Consider the following 23,129-nt stretch of genomic DNA (forward strand, 5'->3'; position numbering starts at 1 on the left):
GATGACTGAAGAGGTGACTGCTGGGAATGGGGCATTATACAGTAACACCAGGGGATGTGTCTGGGTGATGACTGGAGAGGTGGCTGCTGGGAATGGGACATTATACAGTAACACCAGGGGATGTGTCTGGGTGATGACTGGAGAGGTGACTGCTGGGAATGGGGCATTATACAGTAACACCAGGGGACGTGTCTGGGTGATGACTGGAGAGGTGGCTGCTGGGAATGGGACATTATACAGTAACACCAGGGGATGTGTCTGGGTAATGACTGAAGAGGTGACTGCTGGGAATGGGGCATTATACAGTAACACCAGGGGGCGTGTCTGGGTGATGACTGGAGAGGTGACTGCTGGGAATGGGACATTATACAGTAACACCAGGGGATGTGTCTGGGTGATGACTGGAGAGGTGACTGCTGGGAATGGGGCATTATACAGTAACACCAGGGGACGTGTCTGGGTGATGACTGGAGAGGTGGCTGCTGGGAATGGGACATTATACAGTAACACCAGGGGATGTGTCTGGGTGATGACTGGAAAGGTGACTGCTGGGAATGGGGCATTATACAGTAACACCGGGGGATGTGTCTGGGTGATGACTGGAGAGGTGACTGCTGGGAATGGGACATTATACAGTAACACCAGGGGATGTGTCTGGGTGATGACTGGAGAGGTGACTGCTGGGAATGGGGCATTATACAGTAACACCAGGGAATGTGTCTGGGTGATGACTGTATCACTGTGTGTGTCAGGTTCCTATAAGGTGTCAGGATGTCACTGTCTATGTCTCCATGCAGGAGGGGGAGTATATAGAGGAACACAGGGGTCTGTACAAGGACGTGATGATGGAGAATCACCGGCCCCTCACATCACTGGGTAAGAGGAGACTGTCATGTATTGTACAGGGGAGAGCAGCTATGGGGGCCCCCTATATACACACACATCATCTGATAATCACATATATACACTGTACTCAGTCACTGTGTGTCTCCTACAGATGGGCCCAGTAACAGAGATACCCCAGAGAGATGTCCCCGTCCTCTGTATACCCAGGATTGTACAGAGGAGAATCACAGGATCCCACAGGAGGATCAGGTAGGTGGGATTTAGGGTCTCGCCCATATACCAAAGTGACTGTCACTGTGATGTGTAGAGGAGCTGTTTGTCTTATACACTGATGTTATACTTTCTCTTACGTCCTAGAGGATACCGGGGTGACATTAGTACCATGGGGTATAGATTGGGTTCAACGTTGCTCCAGTCTGCCTGCGTCGTGGGACTAAGGGGGGGGGGTCCAAACCAACCTCTATAGAGTTAATGTTTCGTATCCCCGCTGACAGGACACTGAGCTCCTGAGACGCTGTCTTGCATTATCCCCAGGGTGTGCGCACTCGCGGGCAGCAAGCCGCCACACCTTACATATGCCAAAGTAGACGTGGTGCGGCGAGTGATTACATCGGGGACTCGGTTAGTAGGGTGCGGTGGTCACCGGGCTGCGGTGCCCACTGAGGTAAATGGGGTTATTTAAATTCTTTTTTTACACAGTATTTCACTTTTAAAGCCAGTATAGTCAGTGAGGGACAGCGCGCCATTGATGGGGCGGGGCTTCCCGGAGAGCGGGACCCGAGGCTGCAAGGCGCCATTTCCTGCTGCTGCTTACTGCCAGGCTGTATGTTTGAGCTGCTTGAGTTTACACCTTTTCCAGGGTGAAAGTCTCTCCTGTGTACCCAGTGTTCTCTACCCCCACAAGGTAGTAGTGTGCAGGAACCTGAGTGGTTAGAATCATTCAAGGGCATGATTACTAGTATTAATACAGAGTTAGCTGCCGCCAGTCAGGAAAGGCAGACCCTTAAACAATCTGTAGATGATTTTTTGGTTAAGACTGCTGACCACAGACCCTCAGCCCCCTCTGGTGGTCTCTCATAAACGCACGCTCCCACAGGTGCTCCAGTCTGACTCTGATACTGAAATACCAGAGCTGGATGAGGGAGAGAGAGATGTGGAAGAGGACAGTGCTTGAGGCCCTGATTTATTGTATTAGAGAAGCCCTCAACATTCCGGATAAGGAGACAAAACCAAAGGAGGAATTGTTTTTTTAATGTGAAACCAAAATCCTCTGCCGCCTTTCCTATATCAAAGGAATTAAACTCACTCTCTAAAGAGGCGTGGGTCAATCCTGACAAGAAATTCCAAACTCCAGAAAGGTTACTAAATTCCTTTCCTTTTCCACCTGAGGATAGGAAAGTTTGGGAGAATCCCCCGTCAGTGGATACTTCAGTGTCCAGCATGTCACGCAAAATTGTGCTGCCTGTACCCGGGACTCCCTCTCTCAAAGACCCAGCTGACCACAAAATTGAGAATACACTCAAATCAATTTATACAGCAATGGCCATAGCTCAAAGGCCCACTATAGCTTGCGTCTGGATTTCCAGGGCCACGGTAAAATGGTCTGATAATATAATAGGGGGGTTGGACTCCCTAACTCAGGAGAAGATAATTACACTACTTCAGGATGCTGCAAATTTTATGAGTGAGGCCATTAAAGAGTTATGTCTCATCAATGGCCGTGCCGCAACGATGGCGGTCTCGGCTTGCAGGGCTCAGTGGGTGTGACAGTAGTCAGTGGATGCTGATTCCAAGAAAGGGGTGGAGAATCTTCCTTTTACAGGAGAGGCCTTGTTTGGGGAAGAACTGAACAAGTGGATTTCTCAGGCAACGGCGAGTAAGTCTGCATATCTGCCATCTGCTGCGCCTCCTGCTAGATGTCCCTATCCTGGGCCCTCTCTGCAGTATTTCTCTAACGTCCTAGTGGATGCTGGGAACTCCGTAAGGACCATGGAGAATTGCGGGCTCCGAAGGAGGCTGGGCACTCTAGAAAGATTTAGGACTACCTGGTGTGCACTGGCTCCTCCCACTATGACCCTCCTCCAAGCCTCAGTTAGATTTCGTGCCCGGCCGAGGTTGGATGCACACTAGGGGCTCTCCTGAGCCCTTAGAAAGAAAGTATAATTTTAGGTTTTTCTCTGACGTCCTAAGTGGATGCTGGGGACTCCGTCAGGACCATGGGGATTAGCGGCTCCGCAGGAGACAGGGCACAAAAGTAAAAGCTTTAGGATCAGGTGGTGTGCACTGGCTCCTCCCCCTATGACCCTCCTCCAAGCCTCAGTTAGATTTTTGTGCCCGGCCGAGAAGGGTGCAATCTAGGTGGCTCTCCTAAAGAGCTGCTTAGAGTAAAAGTTTGTTAGGTTTTTTATTTTCAGTGAGTCCTGCTGGCAACAGGCTCACTGCATCGAGGGACATAGGGGAGAGAAGTGAACTCACCTGCGTGCAGGATGGATTGGCTTCTTAGGCTACTGGACACCATTAGCTCCAGAGGGAGTCGGAACACAGGTCTCACCCTGGGGTTCGTCCCGGAGCCGCGCCGCCGACCCCCCTTGCAGATGCCGAAAAGTGAAGGTCCAGAAACGGCGGCAGAAGACTCTTCAGTCTTCATAAGGTAGCGCACAGCACTGCAGCTGTGCGCCATTGTTGTCAGCACACTTCATAGCAGCGGTCACTGAGGGTGCAGGGCGCTGGGGGGGGGCGCCCTGGGCAGCAATGATAGTACCTTATTCTGGCTAAAAATACATCACATATAGCCCCTGGGGGCTATATGGATGTATTTAACCCCTGCCAGGTCTCAGAAAAACGGGAGAAGAAGCCCGTCGAAAAGGGGGCGGGGCCTATTCTCCTCAGCACACAGCGCCATTTTCCCTCACAGAAATGCTGGTGGGAAGGCTCCCAGGCTCTCCCCTGCACTGCACTACAGAAACAGGGTTAAAACAGAGAGGGGGGGCACTTATTTGGCGATATGTATATATATATTAAAATGCTATAAGGGAAAAACACTTATATAAAGGTTGTCCCTGTATAATTATAGCGTTTTTGGTGTGTGCTGGCAAACTCTCCCTCTGTCTCCCCAAAGGGCTAGTGGGGTCCTGTCCTCTATCAGAGCATTCCCTGTGTGTGTGCTGTGTGTCGGTACGTGTGTGTCGACATGTATGAGGACGATGTTGGTGAGGAGGCGGAGCAATTGCCTGAAATGGTGATGTCACTCTCTAGGGAGTCGACACCGGAATGGATGGCTTATTTAAGGAATTACGTGATAATGTCAACACGCTGCAAGGTCGGTTGACGACATGAGACGGCCGGCAAACAAATTAGTACCTGTCCAGGCGTCTCAAACACCGTCAGGGGCTGTAAAACGCTCATTTACCTCAGTCGGTCGACACAGACACGGACACTGACTCCAGTGTCGACGGTGAAGAAACAAACGTATTTTCCTTTAGGGCCACACGTTACATGTTAAGGGCAATGAAGGAGGTGTTACATATTTCTGATACTACAAGTACCACAAGAAGGGTATTATGTGGGGTGTGAAAAAACTACCTGTAGTTTTTCCTGAATCAGATAAATTAAATGAAGTGTGTGATGATGCGTGGGTTTCCCCCGATAGAAAATTATTGGCGGTATACCTTTTCCCGTCAGAAGTTAGGGCGCGTTGGGAAACACCCTTTAGGGTGGATAAGGCGCTCACACGCTAATCAAAACAAGTGGTGGTACCGTCTCCAGATAGGGCCGCCCTCAAGGAGCCAGCTGAGAGGCTGGAAAATATCCTAAAAAGGTATATACACACATACTGGTGTTATACTGCGACCAGCGATCGCCTCAGCCTGGATGTGCAGCGCGGGGGTGGCTTGGTCGGATTCCCTGACTGAAAATATTGATACCCTTGACAGGGACAGTATTTTATTGACTATAGAGCATTTAAAGGATGCATTTCTATATATGCGAGATGCACAGAGGGATATTTGCACTCTGGCATCAAGAGTAAGTGCGATGTCCATATCTGCCAGAAGATGTTTATGGACACGACAGTGGTCAGGTGATGCAGATTCCAAACGGCACATGGAAGTATTGCCGTATAAAGGGGAGGAGTTATTTGGGGTCGGTCCATCGGACCTGGTGGCCTCGGCAACAGCTGGAAAATCCACCTTTTTTACCCCAAATCACATCTCAGCAGAAAAAGACACCGTCTTTTCAGCCTCAGTCCTTTCGTCCCCATAAGGGCAAGCGGGCAAAAGGCCAGTCATATCTGCCCAGGGATAGATGAAAGGGAAGAAGACTGCAGCAGGTAGCCCATTCCCAGGAACAGAAGCCCTCCACAGCTTCTGCCAAGTCCTCAGCATGACGCTGGGGCCGTACAAGCGGACTCAAGTGCGGTGGGGGGTCGTCTCAAGAGTTTCAGCGCGTAGTGGGCTCACTCGCAAGTGGACCCCTGGATCCTACAAGTAGTATCCCAGGGGTACAGACTGGAGATTCGAGACGTCTCCCCCTCGCAGGCTCCTGATGTCTGCTTTACCAACGTCTTCCTCCGACAGGGAGGCAGTATTGGAAACAATTCACAAGCTGTATTCCCAGCAGGTGATAATCAAAGTACCCCTCCTACAACAAGGAAAGGGGTATTATTCCACACTATATTGTGGTACTGAAGCCAGACGGCTCGGTGAGACCTATTCTAAAGGTTCAAATCAAGATGGAGTCACTCAGAGCAGTGATAGCGAACCAGGACTATATGGTGTCCCTGGACATCAAGGATGCTTACCTCCATGTCCCAAATTGCCCTTCTCACCAAGGGTACCTCAGGTTCGTGATACGGAACTGTCACTATCAGTTTCAGACGCTGCCGTTTGGATTGTCCACGGCACCCCGGGTCTTTACCAAAGTAATGGCCGAAATGATGATTCTTCTTCAAAGAAAAGGCGTCTTAATTATCCCTTACTTGGACGATCTCCTGATAAGGGCAAGGTCCAGAGAACAGTTGGAAGTCGGAGTAGCACTATCTCAAGTAGTTCTACGACAGCACGGGTGGATTCTAAATATCCAAAATCGCAGCCGTTTCCGACGACACGTCTGCTGTTCCTAGGGATGGTTCTGGACACAGTCCAGAAAAAGGTGTTTCTCCCGGAGGAGAAAGCCAGGGAGTTATCCGAGCTAGTCAGGAACCTCCTAAAACCAGGAAAAGTGTCAGTGCATCATTGCACAAGAGTCCTGGGAAAAATGGTGGCTTATTACGAAGCGATTCCATTCGGCAGATTCCACGCAAGAACTTTTCAGTGGGATCTGCTGGACAAATGGTCCGGATCGCATTTTCAGATGCATCAGCGGATAACCCTATCTCCAAGGACAAGGGTGTCTCTCCTGTGGTGGTTACAGAGTGCTCATCTTCTAGAGGGCCGCAGATTCGGCATTCAGGATTGGATGCTGGTGACCACGGAGGCCAGCCTGAGAGGCTGGGGAGCAGTCACACAGGGAAAAAATTTCCAGGGAGTGTGATCAAGTCTGGAGATTTTTCTCCACATAAATATACTGGAGCTAAGGGCAATTTACAATGCTCTAAGCTTAGCAAGACCTCTGCTTCAAGGTCAGCCGGTATTGATCCAGTGGGACAACATCACGGCAGTCGCCCACGTAAACAGACAGGGCGGCACAAGAAGCAGGAGGGCAATGGCAGAAACTGCAAGGATTTTTCGCTGGGCGGAAAATCATGTGATAGCACTGTCAGCAGTGTTCATTCCGGGAGTGGACAACTGGGAAGCAGACTTCCTCAGCAGGCACAACCTCCACCCGGGAGAGTGGGGACTTCATCGGGAAGTCTTCCACATGATTGTGAACCGTTGGAAAAGACCAAAGGTGGACATGATGGCGTCCCGCCTGAACAAAAAACTGGACAAGTATTGCGCCAGGTCAAAAGACCCTCAGGCAATAGCTGTGGACGTTCTGGTAACACCGTGGGTGTACCAGTCGGTGTATGTCTTCCCTCCTCTGCTTCTCATACCCAAGGTATTGAGAATTATAAGACGTAGAGGAGTAAGAACTATACTCGTGGCTCCGGATTGGCCAAGAAGGACTTGGTACCCGGAACTTCAAGAGATGCTCACAGAGGACTCATGGCCTCTGCCGCTAAGAAGGGACTTGCTTCAGCAAGTACCATGTCTGTTCCAAGACTTACCGCGGCTGCGTTTGACGGCATGGCGGTTGAACGCCGGATCCTAAGGGAAAAAGGCATTCCGGAAGAGGTCATTCCTACCCTGGTCAAAGCCAGGAAGGAGGTGACCGCACAACATTATCACCACATGTGGCGAAAATATGTTGCGTGGTGTGAGGCCAGGAAGGCCCCATGAAGAAATTTCAACTCGGTCGTTTCCTGCATTTCCTGCAAACAGGAGTGTCTATGGGCCTCAAATTGGGGTCCATTAAGGTTCAAATTTCGGCCCTGTCGATTTTCTTCCAGAAAGAATTGGCTTCAGTTCCTGAAGTCCAGAAGTTTGTCAAGGGAGTACTGCATATACAACCCCCTTTTGTGCCTCCAGTGGCACTGTGGGATCTCAACGTAGTTCTGGGATTCCTAAAATCACATTGGTTTAAACCGCTCAAATCTGTGGATTTGAAATATCTCACAGGGAAAGTGACCATGCTGTTGGCCCTGGCCTCGGCCAGGCGAGTGTCAGAATTGGCGGCGTTTGTCTCAAAAAAGCGCATATCTGATTGTCCATTCGGACAGGGCAGAGCTGCAGACTCATCCCCAGTTTCTCCCTAAGGTGGTGTCAGTGTTTCACCCGAACCAGCTTATTGTGGTACCTGCGGCTACTAGGGACTTGGAGGACTCCAAGTTGCTAGATGTTGTCAGGGCCCTGAAAATATAGTTTCCAGGACGGCTGGAGTCAGGAAAACTGACTTGCTGTTATCCTTTATGCACCCAAAAAACTGGGTGCTCTTGCTTCTAAGCAGACGATTGCTAGTTGAATGTGTAGTACAATTCAGCTTGCACATTCTGTGGCAGGACTGCCACAGCCAAAATATATAAATGCCCATTCCACAAGGAAGGTGGGCTCATCTTGGGCGACTGCCCGAGGGTTCTCGGCTTTACAACTTTGCCGAGCTGCTACTTGGTCAGGGGCACACCCTGACTGAGGAGGACCTGGAGTTCTCTCATTCGGTGCTGCAGAGTCATCCGCACTCTCCCGCCCGTTTGGGAGCTTTGGTATAATCCCCATGGTCCTGACGGAGTCCCCAGCATCCACTTAGGACGTCAGAGAAAATAAGAATTTACTTACCGATAATTCTATTTCTCGTAGTCCGTAGTGGATGCTGGGCGCCCATCCCAAGTGCGGATTGTCTGCAATACTTGTACATAGTTATTGTTACAAAAATCGGGTTATTATTGTTGTGAGCCATCTTTTCAGATGCTCCGCTGTTATCATGCTGTTAACTGGGTTCAGATCACAGGTTGTACAGTGTGATTGGTGTGGCTGGTATGAGTCTTACCCGGGATTCAAAATCCTTCCTTATTGTGTACGCTCGTCCGGGCACAGTATCCTAACTGAGGCTTGGAGGAGGGTCATAGGGGGAGGAGCCAGTGCACACCACCTGATCCTAAAGCTTTTACTTTTGTGCCCTGTCTCCTGCGGAGCCGCTAATCCCCATGGTCCTGACGGAGTCCCCAGCATCCACTACGGACTACGAGAAATAGAATTATCGGTAAGTAAATTCTTATTTTTATTTTCAGTGAGACCTGCTGGCAACAGGCTCACTGCAGCGAGGGACTAAGGGGAGAAGAAGCGAACTCGCCTGCTTGCAGCTGGATTGGGCTTCCTAGGCTACTGGACACCATTAGCTCCAGAGGGATCGACCGCAGGCCCAGTCCTTGGTGTTCGGTCCCGGAGCCGCGCCGCCGTCCCCCTTACAGAGCCAGAAGCAAGAAGAGGTCCGGAAAATCGGCGGCAGAAGACATCAGTCTTCACCAAGGTAGCGCACAGCACTGCAGCTGTGCGCCATTGCTCCTCATGCACACTTCACACTCCGGTCACTGAGGGTGCAGGGCGCTTGGGGGGGGGGCGCCCTGAGCTGCAATAAAAACACCTTGGCTGGCAAAAATACCACAATATATAGCCCTAGAGGCTATATATGTGGTAAATTCCCCTGCCAGAATCCAGAAAAAAGCGGGAGAATAGGCCGCGGAAAAGGGGCGGAGCTATCTCCCTCAGACACACTGGCGCCATTTCTCCTTCACAGATCCGCTGGAAGGAAGCTCCCTGGCTCTCCCCTGCAGTCTACACTTCAGAACAGGGTAAAAACAGAGAGGGGGGGCACTAAATTTGGGCGCAATACATATATAATATAAAAAGCAGCTATAGGGGACATAATTCAGTTAGTCCCTGCATTATATAGCGCTCTGGTGTGTGCTGGCATACTCTCACTCTGTCCCCCCAAAGGGCTTTTGTGGGTCCTGTCCTCATTCGGAGCATTCCTTGTGTGTGTGCGGTGTGTCGGTACGGCTGTGTCGACATGTTTGATGAGGATAATGATGTGGAGGCGGAGCAGATGCCTTTAGAAGGGATGTCACCCCCTGCGGGGCAGACACCTAAGTGGATGGGCTTATGGAAAGTAATGAGTGCACGTATAGACTCCTTATATAAGAAAATCGACGACATGCCAAATGTGGGACAGCCGAGTTCTCAGCTCGTGCCTGCCCAGGCGTCGCATGGGTCGTCAGGGGCTCTAAAACGCCCGCTACCTCAAGCAGACCCAGATGTCGACACGAATACTGACACCAGTGTCGACGACGATGAGTCAAACCTGATGCCCACTAAGGCCATTCACTGTATGATTGAGGCAATGAAAGAGGTGTTACACATTTCTGATATAACTACTGGTACCACTAAAAAGGGTATTATGTTTGGAGAGAAAAAACTGCCCGTAGTTTTTCCCCCATCAGAGGAATTAAATGAAGTGTGTGAAGAAGCGTGGGCTTTCCCTGATAAAAAATTGGTAATTCCTAAGAAGGTACTAATGGCGTTCCCTTTCCCGCCAGAGGATAGGTCACGTTGGGAAACACCCCCTAGAGTGGATAAAGCGCTCACACGTTTGTCTAAAAAGGTGGCACTACCGTCTCAGGATACGGCCGCCCTTAAGGAACCTGCTGATAGAAAGCAGGAGGCGATCCTGAAGTCTATATATACACACTCAGGCATTATACTTAGGCCAGCTATTGCGTCAGCTTGGATGTGCAGTGCTGCCGCTGCGTGGTCAGATAAACTGTCAGAAAATATTGACACATTAGACAGAGACACGATCCTGCTAACCATAGACCATATAAAAGACTCAGTCTTATATATGAGAGATGCACAAAGGGAAATCTGCCGACTGGCATCTAAAGTAAGTGCATTGTCCATTTCTGCTAGGAGAGGCTTATGGACTCGCCAGTGGACAGGAGATGCAGATTCAAAAAAGCACATGGAAGTGTTACCATATAAGGGTGAGGAATTATTTGGGGATGGTCTCTCGGACCTAGTTTCCACAGCAACGTCTGGGAAGTCAGCATTTTTACCCCATGTCCCCTCACAGCCTAAGAAGGCGCCGTTTTATCAGGTTCAGTCCTTTCGGACCCAGAAAAACAGGCGTGGAAAAGGCGGGTCCTTTCTGTCCAGAGGCAGAGGTAGGGGAAAAACTGCAACAAACAGCAGGTTCCCAGGAGCAAAAGTCCTCCCCCGCTTCTTCTTCCAAGTCCGCCGCATGACGGTGGGGCTCCACAGGCGGAGCCAGGTACGGTGGGGGGCCGCCTCAAGAATTTCAGCGATCAGTGGGCTCGCTCACAGGTGGATCCCTGGATCCTTCAAATAGTATCTCAGGGGTACAAACTGGAATTCGAGGCGTCTCCACCCCACCGGTTCCTAAAATCTGCCTTGCCGATTGCTCCCTCAGACAGGGAGGCGGTGCTAGCGGCAATTCACAAGCTGTATTCCCAGCAGGTGATAATCATGGTACCCCTACTTCAACAAGGCCGGGGTTACTATTCCACACTATTTGTGGTACCGAAACCGGACGGTTCGGTGAGACCCATTTTAAATTTGAAATCCTTGAACACATACATAAAAAAATTCAAGTTCAAGATGGAATCGCTCAGGGCGGTTATTGCGAGCCTGGACGAGGGGGATTACATGGTATCCCTGGACATCAAGGATGCTTACTTGCATGTCCCCATTTACCATCCTCACCAGGAGTACCTCAGATTTGTGGTACAGGATTGCCATTACCAATTCCAGACGCTGCCGTTTTGGCTGTCCACGGCACCGAGGGTATTTACCAAGGTGATGGCGGAAATGATGATACTCCTTCGAAAAAAGGGAGTTTTAATTATCCCGTACTTGGACGATCTCCTAATAAAAGCGAGGTCCAAGGAACAGTTGTTGGTGGGAGTAGCACTATCTCAGGAGGTGCTGCACCAGAACGGCTGGATTCTGAATATCCCAAAGTCACAGCTGGTTCCGACGACACGACTACTGTTCCTGGGTATGATTCTGGATACAGTCCAGAAAAAAGTGTTTCTCCCGGAGGAGAAAGCCAGGGAGTTGTCATCTCTAGTCAGAGACCTCCTGAAACCAAAACAGGTATCAGTGCATCGCTGCACGCGGGTCCTAGGAAAGATGGTGGCTTCTTACGAAGCAATTCCCTTCGGCAGGTTCCATGCCAGAATCTTTCAGTGGGACCTGTTGGACCAGTGGTCCGGATCGCATCTTCAGATGCATCGCTTGATAACCCTGTCTCCAAGAACCAGGGTGTCGCTACTGTGGTGGCTGCAGAGTGCCCATCTTCTAGAGGGCCGCAGGTTCGGCATACAGGACTGGGTCCTGGTGACCACGGATGCCAGCCTTCGAGGCTGGGGGGCAGTCACACAGGGAAGAGACTTCCAAGGACTATGGTCGAGCCAGGAGACTTCCCTTCACATAAATATTCTGGAACTAAGGGCCATCTACAATGCACTAAGTCAAGCAAAATCCCTGCTCCTACACCAGCCGGTGCTGATCCAGTCAGACAACATCACGGCAGTCGCCCATGTGGATCGACAGGGCGGCACAAGAAGCAGGATGGCGATGGCGGAAGCCACAAGAATTCTCCGATGGGCGGAGAATCATGTACTAGCACTGTCAGCAGTGTTCATTCCGGGAGTGGACAACTGGGAAGCAGACTTCCTCAGCAGACACGACCTCCACCCGGGAGAGTGGGGACTTCATCCAGAAGTCTTCCAGATGCTGGTAAACCGTTGGGAAAAACCAAAGGTGGACATGATGGCGTCCCGCCTCAACAAAAAGTTAAAAAGATATTGCGCCAGGTCAAGGGACCCTCAGGCGATAGCTGTGGACGCTCTAGTGACACCGTGGGTGTACCAGTCGGTTTGTTTATGTGTTCCCTCCTCTGCCTCTCATACCAAAGGTATTGAGAATAATAAGAAAGCGAGGAGTAAACACCATTCTCGTGGTTCCGGATTGGCCAAGACGAGCGTGGTACCCGGAACTTCAAGAGATGCTCTCAGAGGACCCGTGGCCTCTACCGCTCAGACAGGACCTGCTACAACAGGGGCCCTGTCTGTTCCAAGACTTACCGCGGCTGCGTTTGACGGCATGGCGGTTGAACACCGGATCCTAAAGGAAAAGGGTATTCCGGAAGAAGTCATTCCTACGCTTATTAAGGCCAGGAAAGATGTTACGGCAAAGCATTATCACCGCATATGGCGGAAATATGTTGCATGGTGCGAGGCCAAAAAGGCCCCAACAGAGGAATTTCAACTAGGTCGATTTCTGCATTTCCTGCAAGCAGGAGTGAATATGGGCCTAAAACTAGGCTCCATTAAAGTACAGATCTCGGCTCTGTCGATTTTCTTTCAAAAAGAACTAGCTTCAGTACCTGAAGTTCAGACATTTGTGAAAGGAGTGCTGCATATTCAGCCCCCATTTGTGCCTCCTGTGGCACCTTGGGATCTCAACGTGATGTTGAGTTTCTTAAAATCACATTGGTTTGAGCCACTAAAAACCGTGGATCTGAAATATCTCACGTGGAAAGTGGTCATGTTATTGGCCTTGGCTTCAGCCAGGCGAGTGTCAGAATTGGCGGCTTTATCATGTAAAAGCCCTTATCTGATTTTCCATATGGATAGGGCAGAATTGAAGACTCGTCCCCAGTTTCTCCATAAGGTGGTGTCAGCGTTTCACCTGAACCAGCCTATTGTGGTGCCTGCGGCTACTAGGGACTTGGAGGACTCCAAGTTGCTGGATGTTGTCAGGGCCCTGAAAATATGTTTCCAGGACGGCTGGAGTCAGAAAATCTGACTCGCTGTTTATCCTATATGCACCCAACAAGCTGGGTGCTCCTGCTTCTAAGCAGTCTATTGCTCGTTGGATTTGTAGTATAATTCAGCTTGCACATTCTGTGGCAGGCATGCCACAGCCAAAATCTGTAAATGCCCATTCCACAAGGAAGGTGGGCTCATCTTGGGCGGCTGCCTGAGGGGTCTCGGCTTTACAACTTTGCCGAGCAGCTACTTGGTCAGGGGCAAACACATTTGCAAAATTCTACAAGTTTGATACCCTGGCTGAGGAGGACCTGGAGTTCTCTCATTCGGTGCTACAGAGTCATCCGCACTCTCCCGCCCGTTTGGGAGCTTTGGTATAATCCCCATGGTCCTTACGGAGTTCCCAGCATCCACTAGGACGTTAGAGAAAATAAGAATTTACTCACCGGTAATTCTATTTCTCGTAGTCCGTAGTGGATGCTGGGCGCCCATACCAAGTGCGGATTGTCTGCAATACTTGTAAATAGTTATTGTTAACTAAAGGGTTATTGTTGAGCCATCTGTTGAGAGGCTCAGTTGTTTTTCATACTGTCAAACTGGATATAGTATCACGAGTTGTACGGTGTGATTGGTGTGGCTGGTAAGAGTCTTACCCGGGATTCTAAATCCTTCCTTATTATGTCTGCTCGTCCGGGCACGGTGTCCTAACTGAGGCTTGGAGGAGGGTCATAGTGGGAGGAGCCAGTGCACACCAGGTAGTCCTAAATCTTTCTAGAGTGCCCAGCCTCCTTCGGAGCCCGCTATTCTCCATGGTCCTTACGGAGTTCCCAGCATCCACTACGGACTACGAGAAATAGAATTACCGGTGAGTAAATTCTTATTTTTCGTGTGGCTAGATTCAGAGGCAGAGCCAGAGGTGCCTCAAATGCTATTATAGGGAATCAAGGTAAGTAACGTAAACCAGCGGCTGCTGGATCTTTGGACCAGGCCTCCGGATCCTCTTACACTAAGCCCTCTGTGTGACGGTTGGCCCCAGCAGCAAGGTGACTGTCAGGTAGATATTCGCCTTCAACACTTCGCCCATGTGTGGGCAAAGTCCTGCTGGGATCCTTGGGTGAGGGATCTCATATCCCAAGGATACCGGTTGGAATTTCAAGTACTACCTCCTCTCAGATACTTCAAGTCAGGCTTACCAACTTCACCTGTAGCAAGAGTTACCTTGCAAGAAGCCTTTCACAAACTGCTTCTAACAGGAGTTATTGTTCCAACAGGGGATTTTACTGAAGTCTATTTGTAGTTCCGAAACCGGACGGCTCGGTTCGGCCAATCTTGGACCTCAAATCCCTGAACCCGTATCTTTGTGTGTTCAAATGCAAGATGGAATCCCTAAGGACAGTGATCTCCGGTCTGGAGGAGGGGCAGTTCCTGGTATCCCTGGATATCAAGGATGCATACCTACATGTCCCAATATGACCTCATCAGGCTTACCTCTGGTTCGCTATACTGGACCACCATTACCAATTTCAGGCCTTAAACTTTGGTCTCTCCACAGCTCCAAGGGTGTTCACAAAGGTCATGGCGGAGATGATGCTGCAATTGTGGATGATGGGAATCAACATAATCCCCTACTTGTACGATCTCCTGATAAATGCGGTATCCAGGGAGCTACACAACATCGACTTGACTACTCGCCTTCTTACAGAACATGGGTGGATCCTAAATTTCCAAAAGTCTCACCTAGAACCGTCACAGAGTATTCAGTTCCTGGGGATGAATACTGAAGGTATTCCTCCCTATGGATAACAGGCTATGGTCGGCTCGGTGCTAAGAACTCACAGGGTATCGATTCATCTTTGCATCCGTCTACTGGGCAAGATGGTGGACTCCTACGAGGCGGTCCAGTACGACAGGTTCCATACCCACCCGTTTCAGCTGGATCTCCTGTGCAAGTGGTCAGGGTCTCACCTACAGATGCACCTGTGTATAACCTGTCGCCGAAGGCATGGATCTCCCTGTTATGATGGCTCCAGGTTTCTCACCTGGTGGAGGGTCGGAGCTTCAGTACCCAATCTTGGGTCCTGCTGACAATGGATGCCAGCCTCCGGGGTTGGGGGTTTTGACCCAGGGAGCTCCGTTTCAGGGAAGGTGGTTGAGTCTGGAATCTTCACTACCAATCAACGTCCTGGAACTCAGAGCAATTTACAATGCTCTCCTGCAGGACTCTTATATTCTCCGAAATCAGGCCATACAAGTGCAGTCAGACAATGCCACGGCGGTGGCGTACATAAACCGACAAGGAGGAACAAGAAGCAGGGCCGCGATGTGAGAGGTGTCAAGGATACTCCAACGCAAGGGTGATCTCAGCCATATTCTTTCCAGGAGTAGACAACTGGGAAGCTGACTTCCTCAGCAGGCACAACCTCCATCCGGGGAAAAGGAGCCTTCACCTTCAGGTGTTTTAACAACTGGTTCACCGGTGGGGCTGTCCGCAGATAGACGTGATGGCTTCTCGTTTCAACAAGAAGCTCCGTCGTTACTGTTCCAGACCGAGGGGACCGCAGGCGGCAGCTGTGGACGCTCTGACAGCACCGTGGACTTACCAGTTCGTGTACATGTTTCTGTTTCCTCCAATCCCTCTCATTACAAGAGTTCTAAAAAGACTCAAAAGGGAAAGCATTCAGGCAATTCTAATTGCCCCAGATTGGCCTCGACGGGCCTGAAATGCAGACCTCCTGACCATGTCTCTGGAGGAGCCCTGGCCTCTGCTGCTACTGAAGGACCTTCTTCAACAAGGGCCATTCGTCTATCCAGACTTGCTGCGGCTACGTTTGACGGCTTGGATGTTGAGAGGGAGATTCTAGCCAGAAAAAGTCTTCCCTCCAAGCTATGGTCCAGGCCCGAAAAGTGGTCACGTCAAAATATTACCACCGTATTGGAAGAAATATATTTATTGGTGTGAGGGCAGAAGATATTCTCCTGTGGAGTTTCAACTTGGCCGTTTTCTGCTGTTCCAACAAGCAGGAGTCGATATGGCCCTACGGTTAGGTTCCATCAAAGATCAGATTTGCGTCTCTCTCCATCTTCTTCCAGAAGCAGCTGGCGGTACTTCCGGAAGTACAGACGTTCCTGAAAGGTGTTCTCCGTATTCAACCACCCTTTGTCCCTCCCACGGCTCCATGGGATCTCAATGTGGTATTGAACTCTCTCCAGTCAGACTGGTTTGAACCCTTGCAAAGGGTGGATTTGAAGTATCTGACTTGGAAGACTGTCATGTTGCTGGCTTTAGCCTCTGCAAGACGTGTCAGAATTGGTGGCCTTTTCCTGTAAGAGCCCATATTTGATTTTTCACAAGGATAGGGCGGAGCTCAGAACTCACCCGCAGTTTTTGCCTAAAGTGGTATCGGCTTTTCACATTAATCAACCAATAGTGGTTCCCATACTGTCTGACACATCGGTCGCTCCGAAGTCCTTGGACATTGTGAGAGCTTTGAAGATTTACGTCAAGAGGACCGCTCATCACAGGAAGTCCGACTCGCTGTTTGTCCTTTATGACGCTGCCAATATTGGATGTCCTGCTTCTAAGCAATCCATTGCACATTGGCTCAGGTTGACCATTCAACAGGCCTATACTTCAGCAGCATTGTCACAGTTCTATTCAGGCCCACTCCACAAGGTCAGTGGGTTCTTCCTGGGCGGCTGCCCGGGGCGTTTCGGCCTTATAGTTGTCCCGTGCAGCTACTTGTCTGGTTCGAACACGTTTGTGAAGTTCTATAGGTTCGATACCTTGGCCAGAGATGACCTTCAGTTTGGTCAGGCAGTTTTTCAGTGGTCTCAGCACTGTCCCACCCTTTCTGGGAGCTTTGGGACTTCCCCATGGTACTAATGTCATGCCAGTATCCCCTAGAACGTAAGAGAAAATAGGATTTTAATACCTACCAGTAATTCTCTTACGTCCTAGGGGATACTAGGAAACCATTAGTACTATGGGGTATAGATGGGTTCACTTGATGCCATGGGAACTATAGAAGATTGATTATGTGTTCTGGCTCCTCCTTCTATGCCCCGCCTACCAGACTCCGTTTAGGAAACTGTGCCCTAGGAGACGGACATACGGGTTAATGGTCCCGTTTCCCGCTAACAGGACACTAGCTCCTGAGGTAACTATTCGCAAGCCCCGCCACAGCAAGCGTACATTCTAGCAGCACGCCGCCATCTTACACACTGCATCAACACAGACGCTGACTACGGGGGCACGCAGCTCCTCCGGAGAGCCTCCAGATTACCTCAGCGGTACCAGGGGCTCATAGCAGGGGGAGCGATATAATTGTGTACTAAGTCCCTAATCTAGCTACTGCGACCCGGCTAAGCTTGGCTTTAGCGATAAGAGCGCCATGTGCTGGTTCTCTCTATCTCTGTGTCTCTCAGGATGGACTCTTTGTAGGTTAATTGTGTATTTAACCTTTTCCTGTGTGTGCGCTGTCATTACTGCAGTATGTCAGGCAAAGAGTGTGTATCATGCAAGGCACAGTGTTCCTCTTCCCCAGGGGGTTCACTAGTGTGTACTCAGTGTAGTATCCCTTCTCAGGCTAGTGGGGCGGAGCCAGCATGGCAGGACTCCATTAGGGGGATGATCTCCACCATATCTACTAAATTATCTCGTAATGAGAAGGAGACACAATACTTAAGACAGTCTATGGCTGAGTCTATGCAAAAGGACTCAGTACCCAGACCAGAGTCTCAGTCCTCTACCATTTGTCCGCAAAAACGTACTTTGGCGCATATCCTGCAGTCTGACTCTGGTAATGATGGGTCAGAAGTGGAGGAAGGTGAAGTGGACATAGACGCAGGGGAGGGTACTCTGTGGCAAGGTATTGAGGCTGTCATAGACTCTATCAGGGAAGTCCTAAATATTCCTGATCAGGTGACAGAGGTGTGTGAGGAATCTTACTTTAATGTAAAGACAAAAATCCTCAGCCACCTTTCCTGTGTCTAAGGATCTGAATATCCTGTTTGAAGAACCGTAGGTTAATCCAGATAAGAAATTTAAAATTCCTGGGCGATTGTCATCTTTTCCTTTCCTCCTGAGAATAGGAAAAAATGGGAAAATCCACCGATTGTGGATGCATCAGTCTCCAGGCTCTCACGTAAAATAGTTTTGCCTATTCCTGGTGCAGCCTCCCTAAAGGATTCAGCTGATCGTAAGATTGAGACTACCCTCAAATCTTTGTATTCTTCTGCAAGGGAGGCTCAGGGACCCACTATAGCATGTGGGTGGATTACACGAGCCATTGCAAAATGGTCTGGTAATTTACTTGAGGGTTTAGACACCTTACCTCAAGAGGAAATTATTTTACTCCTGCAACACATACAGGACTCTGCAAACTTCATGGTTGAAGCCATTAAGGAAATAGGTTTACTTATTGCACACACTACAGTTATGGCAGTGTCGTTATGAAGGGGATTATGGCTGCGTCAGTGGTCTGCTGACATGGACTCTAAAAAAGGTGTGGAAGGCCTGCCTTATTTGGCGACGAACTGGATAAGTGGATTTCAAAGGCTACTGCAGGGAAATCCACCTATCTACCTTCTGCAGCTCAACCAGCTAGAAAGACCTACTCAGGACCCAAATTGCAGTCCTTTTTGACGGCAAAGTTTCAGGGCAGGGCCAGAGGGAGCTCTACCACCACCAGAGATGCTAGAGGTAAATTACACAAACGAACACCTGTTGGTTCTCAGGAACAGAGCTCCAGGCTCTGTTGCCTCCAAGCCTTCCGCATGACGGGGGGCCACAATGCCTGGGAGACAAGCATGTAGAAGCTCAGCTAAAATTCTTCAGTCACGCCTGGACAAGATCTTGCCAGGATTCCTGGGTCATAGACCTTATATCCCAGGGCTACAGGCTGGAGGTCCAGGATCTCCCACCTCACAGATTCTTTAAATCAGGCTTACCAGTTTCACAAGAAGCAAGACGAACCTTACAAGAAGCCATTCAAAAACTGTTACAGACCCAGGTCACTGTTCCAGTTCCACCTCATGTGCAAAACAGGGGATATTATTCCAGCCTGTTTGTAGTTCTGAAACCAGGTGGTTCGGTAAGACCGATTCTGAATCTCAAATCATTGAACCCGTACTTACAATGGAGTCTCTGAGAGCGGTGAGCTCAGGTTTGGAAGAAGGGGAATTCCTAGTGTCTCTGGATATCAAGGATGCGTGGTATCCGTTCACATGGTCGACCATGTTATGGTCGACCACTATTGGTCAACATTGACATGGTCAACATGGACACATGGTCGACACGTGAAAATGGTCGACACGTGAAAAGGTCGACGTGAGGTTTTTTTTCTTTTCTCTGACGTCCTAAGTGGATGCTGGGGACTCCGTCAGGACCATGGGGAATAGCGGCTCCGCAGGAGACAGGGCACAAAATTAAAAGTTTGACCACTAGGTGGTGTGCACTGGCTCCTCCCCCTATGACCCTCCTCCAAGCCTCAGTTAGGTTTTTGTGCCCGGCCGAGAAGGGTGCAATCTAGGTGGCTCTCCTAAAGAGCTGCTTAGAATAAAAGTTTGTTAGGTTTTTTATTTTCAGTGAGTCCTGCTGGCAACAGGCTCACTGCAACGCGGGACTAAGGGGAGAAGAAGCGAACTCACCTGCGTGCAGGATGGATTGGCTTCTTAGGCTACTGGACACTAGCTCCAGAGGGACGATCACAGGTACAGCCTGGATGGGTCACCGGAGCCGCGCCGCCGGCCCCCTTACAGATGCTGAAGAGAGAAGAGGTCCAGAAATCGGCGGCTGAAGACGTCCCAGTCTTCTTAAGGTAGCGCACAGCACTGCAGCTGTGCGCCATTGCTCTCAGCACACTTCACACCGCGGTCACTGAGGGTGCAGGGCGCTGGGGGGGGGGCGCCCTAGGCAGCAATGTAATTACCTTTACTGGCTAAAAATACATCACATATAGCCCCTGGGCTATATGGATGTATTTAACCCCCGCCAGGATTACAGAAAAAAACGGGAGAAGAGCCCGCCGTGAAGGGGGCGGGGCCTATCTCCTCAGCACACAGCGCCATTTTTCCCACACAGATCCGCTGGTGGGAAGGCTCCCAGGATCTCCCCTGCACTGCACTACAGAAACAGGGTTAAAACAGAGAGGGGGGGCATATTTTGGCGATATTAATATATATTAAGCTGCTATAAGGGAAAACACTTACTATAAGGTTGTCCCTGTATAATTATAGCGCCTTGGTGTGTGCTGGCAAACTCTCCCTCTGTCTCCCCAAAGGGCTAGTGGGGTCCTGTCCTCTATCAGAGCATTCCCTGTGTGTGTGCTGTGTGTCGGTACGTGTGTGTCGACAGGTATGAGGACGATGTTAGTGGAGGCGGAGCAATTGCCTGTAATGGGATGTCACCCCCTAGGGAGTCGACACCGGAATGGATGGCTTTATTTATGGAATTACGTGATAGTGTCAACACGCTACAAGGTCGGTTGACGATATGAGACGGCCGGCAAACCAATTAGTACCTGTCCAGGCGTCTCAAACACCGTCAGGGGCTTCAAAACGCCCATTACCTCAGTCGGTCGACATAGACACAGACACGGACACTGACTCCAGTGTCGACGGTGAAGAAACAAACGTATTTTCCAGTAGGGCCACACGTTACATAATCACGGCAATGAAGGAGGCGTTACATATTTCTGATACTACAAGTACCACAAAAATGGGTATTATGTGGAGTGTGAAAAAACTACCTGTAGTTTTTCCTGAATCAGATAAATTGATTGAAGTGTGTGATGAAGCGTGGGTTACCCACGATAGGAAGTTGCTAATTTCAAAGAAGTTATTGGCATTATACCCTTTCCCGCCAGAGGTTAGGGCGCGCTGGGAAACACCCCCTAGGGTAGATAAGGCGCTCACACGCTTATCAAAACAAGTGGCGTTACCGTCTCCTGATACGGCCGCCCTCAAGGAGCCAGCTGATAGGAGGCTGGAATATACTCTAAAAAGTATATACACACATACTGGTGTTATACTGCGACCAGCGATCGTCCCAGCCTGGATGTGCAGTGCTGGGGGGGTTTGGTCGGAATCTCTGACTGGAAATATTGATACCCTGGATAGGGACAATATTTTATTGACTATAGAGCATTTAAAGGATGCATTTTCTATATATGCGAGATGCACAGAGGGATATTGGCACTCTGGCATCAAGGGTAAGTGCGCTGTCCATTTCTGCCAGAAGAAGTTTATGGACGCGACAGTGGTCAGGTGATGCGGATTCCAAGCGGCATATGGAAGTTTGCCGTATAAAGGGGAGGAATTATTTGGGGTCGGTCTATCGGACTTGGTGGCCACGGCAACAGCCGGAAAATCCACCTTTTTTACCTCAGGTCACCTCCCAACAGAAATAGACACCGTCTTTTCAGCCTCAGTCCTTTCGTTCTCATAGGAACAAGCGAGCAAAAGGCCATTCATATCTGCCCTAGGCAAAGGAAAGGGTAAGAGACTGCAGCAAGCAGCTCCTTCCCAGGAGCAGAAGCCTTCCCCCGCTTCTGGAAAGTCCTCAGCATGTCGCTGGGGCCCTACAAGCGGACTCAGGTCCGGTGGGGGGGTCGTCTCAAGAATTTCAGCGCGCAGTGGGCTCACTCGCAAGTCGACCCCTGGATCCTGCAGGTAGTATCACAGGGGTACAGATTGGAATTCGAGACGTCTCTTCCTCGCAGATTCCTGAAGTCTGCTTTACCAACATCTCCCTCCGACAGGGAGACGGTGTTGGAAGCTATTCACAAGCTGTATTCCCAGCAGGTGATAATCAAGGTACCCCTACTACAACAAGGAAAGGGGTATTATTCCACGCTGTTTGTGGTACCGAAGCCGGACGGCTCGGTGAGACCTATTCTAAGTCTGAAATCTTTTGAACACTTACATACAAAGGTTCAAGTTCAAGATGAAATCACTCAGAGCAGTGATAGCGAATCTGGAAGAAGGGGACTTTATGGTGTCCTGGGACATCAAGGATGCTTACCTCCATGTCCCAATTTGCCCTTCACACCAAGGGTACCTCAGGTTCGTGGTACAAAACTGTCACTATCAGTTTCAGACGTTGCCGTTTGGATTGTCCACGGCACCCCGGGTCTTTACCAAGGTAAAGGCTGAAATGATGATTCTACTTCAAAGAAAAGGCGTATTAATTATCCCTTACTTGAACGTTCTCCTGATAAGGGCTAGATCCAGAGAACAGTTAGAGGTCGCAGTAGCACTATACCAAGTAGTGCTACAACAGCACGGGTGGATTCTAAATATTCCAAAATCCCAGCTGATCCCGACAACACGTCTGCTGTTCCTAGGGATGATTCTGGACACAGTTCAGAAAAAGGTTTTTCTCCCGGAGGAGAAAGCCAGGGAGTTATTCGAGCTAGTCAGGAACCTCCTAAAACCAAGAAAAGTGTCAGTGCATCAATGCACAAGAGTCCTGGGTAAATGATGGCTTCTTACGAAGCGATTCCATTCGGCAGATTCCACGCAAGAACCTTTCAGTGGGATCTGCTGGACAAATCGTCCGGATCGCATCTTCAGATGCATCAGCGGATAGCCCCGTCTCCAAGGACAAGGGGGTCTCTTCTGTGGTGGTTGCAGAGTGCTCACCTTTTTGGAGGGCCGCAGATTCGGCATTCAGGACTGGGTCCTGGTGACCACGAATGCCAGCCTGAGAGGCTGGGGAGCAGTCACACAGGGAAGAAATTTCCAGGGAGTGTGGTCAAGCCTGGAGACTTCACTTCACATAAATATACTGGAGCTAAGGGCAATTTACAATGCTCTAAGCCTGGCAAGACCTCTGCTTCAGGGTCAGCCGGTGTTGATCCAGTAGGACAACACCACGGCAGTCGCCCACGTAAACAGACAGGGCGACACAAGAAGCAGGAGGGCAATGGCAGAAGCTGCAAGGATTTTTCGCTGGGCAGAA

At 50.0% G+C, this 23,129-nt stretch overlaps 1 protein-coding gene across 1 annotated transcript in view; it reads left to right on the forward strand.

The window, feature by feature from the left end:
* The first annotated feature begins 1,002 nt into the window (after positions 1 to 1,002).
* The window catches only part of LOC134983731 (gastrula zinc finger protein XlCGF26.1-like), a 56,831-nt gene continuing 34,704 nt past the window's right edge, over positions 1,003 to 23,129 (forward strand). The window contains exon 1 of the mRNA XM_063949377.1: positions 1,003 to 1,095. The gene's annotated coding sequence lies outside the window, so the exon portion shown is untranslated. The remainder of the gene's footprint in view (positions 1,096 to 23,129) is intronic.

Source organism: Pseudophryne corroboree (assembly GCF_028390025.1).
Source record: "Pseudophryne corroboree isolate aPseCor3 chromosome 3 unlocalized genomic scaffold, aPseCor3.hap2 SUPER_3_unloc_22, whole genome shotgun sequence".
NCBI classification, from domain to species: Eukaryota; Metazoa; Chordata; class Amphibia; order Anura; family Myobatrachidae; genus Pseudophryne; species Pseudophryne corroboree.